This window comes from Megascapheus bottae, unplaced genomic scaffold (assembly GCF_031878675.1).
Source record: "Megascapheus bottae isolate mThoBot1 unplaced genomic scaffold, mThoBot2.hap1 HAP1_SCAFFOLD_175, whole genome shotgun sequence".
NCBI lineage: Eukaryota > Metazoa > Chordata > Mammalia > Rodentia > Geomyidae > Megascapheus > Megascapheus bottae.
The window spans coordinates 245789-249524 of NW_028327604.1; the positions used below are offsets into that span (position 1 = coordinate 245789).

The 3736-nt window shown below is 44.0% G+C and overlaps 1 non-coding gene across 1 annotated transcript; it reads left to right on the forward strand.

The window, feature by feature from the left end:
- The first annotated feature begins 2321 nt into the window (after nt 1–2321).
- LOC150039579 (U6 spliceosomal RNA) lies at nt 2322–2426 on the forward strand. Its single transcript, XR_016534325.1, has one exon. It is a non-coding gene; the product is annotated as a U6 spliceosomal RNA (small nuclear RNA).
- Nucleotides 2427–3736: the final 1310 nt, after the last annotated feature.

The window sequence follows — 3736 nt, forward strand, 5'->3', positions numbered from 1 at the left end:
TTGTCAATTGTTTTTTTCACTCTCTTATAGCACTGGTGGGTTTATTCAGAAAACTAAATAAGCACAAAAGTCTCAACACAACAAAAAAGTAAAAATTAAGTGGTTATTGTCTAAAATGCAGGGTATATTCTACTCAGAGGAGATTCCCTTTCCCAGCGCATGCCTGACATTTTTAGTACTGACACTAATAGGACGGAGTTCTGAAACAGAAAAGGAGAATGACTGACCCCCTTTAGTCTCACTCAAATTAGAAATCACTGTTCTATGAAGCTGACTGAAATAAACCACTTCCTACATCCTAGCCATTGATGCAGAAAGTAGCAGCTGATGGTCATCTTCAGTTTGCAAGGCCATAAACTGAACACAATTCTGGAATGATTCTCCCCTTTTGTAGATGTGCTACAGAGAGTCTATATCCATCCTCCACACTGGGTGAGAACCCACAGCAGTAACTCACCTCTCTAAGGGAAGGACAAAACCATTAGCTCTCTCTCACACAAGCAATTTGGAATGAGTTATGATGAGCACGCATCTGGTTTCTCAGTTGTAAAATAATTTCATGGTTTTTCTTTCTTGTCTCTCAGGACTATGGCTTGAACCCAGGATTCTTCCTCTCTCTTGGCTTTTGCCCTTATAGATAACATGCTGCCAATTAAGTCATAGCACTACTTCTGGATTTCTCACTGCTTAACTGGAGATAAGTCTCATGGTATTTCCTGCCTGGGATGACCTGGAATCCTGATCCTCAGATCTCAGTCTCCTAAGCAGAGGATTATAGGCATAAGCCACTCAAGTCTGCCAGAAGTGTTCCTATGACAAAAATAAAATGGCACTGGAAACAGTGGTTGACACTTGTAATCCTAGCTACTAGCCAGATGCTTTTTTGGGGGGGGCAGTCCTGAGCCTTGAAACTCCAGGCCTGAGCACTGTTCTTGGGCTTTCTCAAGGCTAGAGCTCTACCACTGCAGCCACAGCACCATTTCGGCATTTTTCTATATATGTGGTACCAAGGAATAGAACCTGTGTCTTCGTGCATGCTTGGCAAGCATCTTACCTCAAAGCCAAACTCCTGGCCCAATAAGGAGAGACTCTTAACTCCAGTTAATCACTAGAAAATGGGAAATGGGGCTGTGTGTCCAGGGGTAGGACAGTAGCCTTGAGCTGAAAAGCTAAGGGAACAGCCCAAGTCCTGTGCTCAGGCTTTAAGTTCAAACCACAGAGCTAGCAAAATAAAAAAAAAGTCTCAAGTACTCTCATGCCACATCTCAGATTTGAAGTCTCCTAGCAGCTAGGATTACAGGCAGGTGCCACCACTGCCAGGCTTGAATAACTTTTGTGTCATCCCCAGGAATGTTTTCTCCCCACAATGCTGGTAGGCAAGGCAGACATGTGTCACAGGGCAGTGGGCACTGACTGCACTCAGGTTTACACATAGGTGTGAGCACACAAGAGCTAGCATCTTTGAAAGGAAGAAACCTATGGGCTGTAGGTGGAATAGTGTGCAGTGGTCAAAGCGTGGACCCCTTTTCAGGGCTGAGAATACTGAGGTGCTGGGGTCAAAACAGGTCTTGGTGTCCTGAGTCCCAGGACAAAGTATGTGAGAAGCCCCAGACCTGGAGAACAGTGTACTAGCAAGGCTCCAGCACTATCTGCAAAGCCAGAGGAGCTGGATTCGCTGCCGTAGAAACAACAGAGGAGGCCGGGATCTGATCCTGTGTCCCAATGGACCCAGGCTACGTGAACCCTGCTTACCAGCTCCCAGTACACAACAGTAGATGACCACCCAATCCACCCCTGCCACTTTCTCACCACCCTTGGTGGGGCAGGTGGAGCGGGAGGCATCATTGAGGCTGGAGGGGAGATCTGATGTTGGAACTACCAGATTCCACCAGAAAAACTGGAAAGCTCCATGGATCTCCATGGATACAGGTGTTTGCTAGCAAGTGTGTAAGAGGGCACCACAAGCCTGTTGGCTTCACGGTGCCCATCACTGGTATTGGGGTGGGACTCGCTCCACAGCGCTGACTCATTGGAAACTTGGGGCCTGTGGGGCCTTGCTGGAGAATGTGCTCCAGCAGCCTCTGCCTCTGCCATGGTGTAACCTAAGCACCTAACACCCTGAGGAGCTAGGATGACATGCAGCTGCCAGTGGCTCCCAAAGTTAACCTTATCATTGATTTAGAAATTTTTTGTCAATAACAGTTCAGTGTGAAGTAACAGGATATACTAATTGGATAAAAGTTAAGTGGACATACATATGTGAGAAATTTGCAATTTAGAAATAATGGCAGAATCAAATCTGTTTACCCTAGTATAAACAGTAAAACGCTTAGGAATAAATATATCCCAGATGAACGATACAGAGACGATTGGCATGGCCTCTGTGTGTGGATAACACACAAATTTGTGAGGCATTCCATATTTTTCTATATATTTTTGTTTATTTGAAATAGGATAGGGAAGGGGGAAACAAGATGATTGGGAGGATGGGGTGGGAAATGGTGACAAAAACATGAGAAACGGTAGCTGTAGCAATGTTTATGAAGTAATCCACATTCTACCTGGTAAATACAATGTAATCCTTCTATTAATTACAATAAAATATATTTTAAAAATATATCCAAAATGTTACCTTGAACAATGAAAATTACACTGCACAGATAGTCTTGAAAACATCCCAGTTTTTGCCTTGTCTCCTTGCCTATAAAGAATTTTCTCTTACGGAAGGAAGTTATTAGTTTGTATAATTATATTTGGTGTCCAGTTCAAGTCGATATATTCAAATATGCTCTATGACCTCCATTTTCATGTGGAAATAGCTCAGGTTCACAAAAAGACCAATGAGCAATCATGTACTCGAGGACTGAATACCATGTATGAAAGTTTCTTCCCCAATATTTCATGATCATGTTGTGTGTAAAGGATCATCAAAAATCATAATAAGCTGGGCCTGATAGTTCACACCTGTAGTTCTCACTAATCACCAGACTGAGATCTGACGATCATAGTTCAAAGCCAGCCTGGGCACTAAAGATCATGAGACTCTTATCTCCAATTAGCCACTAGAAATGCAGAGGTGGTGCTGTGGCTCAAGGGTAGGGTGATCTCCTTGTGTTGAAGAGCTCAGGGACTGCGACCAGACCCAGAGTCAAGTCCCACACATGACAAAAAATCATAATAAGCCTTTGTGATAGAAGCATAGGATCTCAGATATGAGGCAGACAAGAGATGTATCCCAGCCAGGCATGGTGGCTCACACTGAAAACCTAGCTACTCTGTAGTTAGCTGAAGAAATTGTTAAAGAAAAGGCAAGGCCAGTAGTTTGGCCTAGAGGTAGAGTCCTTGCCTGCTACAAATGAAGGCCTGGGTTCAATTCCTTGGTACCACATACATAGAAAAAAAGCCAGAAGTGGTGCTGTGGCTCAAATGGTAGAGCTCTAGCCTTGAGAAAGCCCACAGATAGTGCTCAGGCCCTAAGTTCAATACTCAGGACTGGCAAAAAATAATTTAAAAATTTTGATTTATTTAATAAATGAATTTCCTAATAGGACAGGTCAGTCATCAGGAGAGCCATCCCATATCACTCTAGGAACAGGATGAGCGATGGTCAGCAAAAGGTGGGAGACAAAATGGGATGGGGACTGACCCTAGTAACTGCTTTCAGCTTGTCTGGGCTTGGGATGCTTCATGGTTCAATGCCCATGGAAAGGTCCAAGGTCTTTTGCCTTGCCCCCTG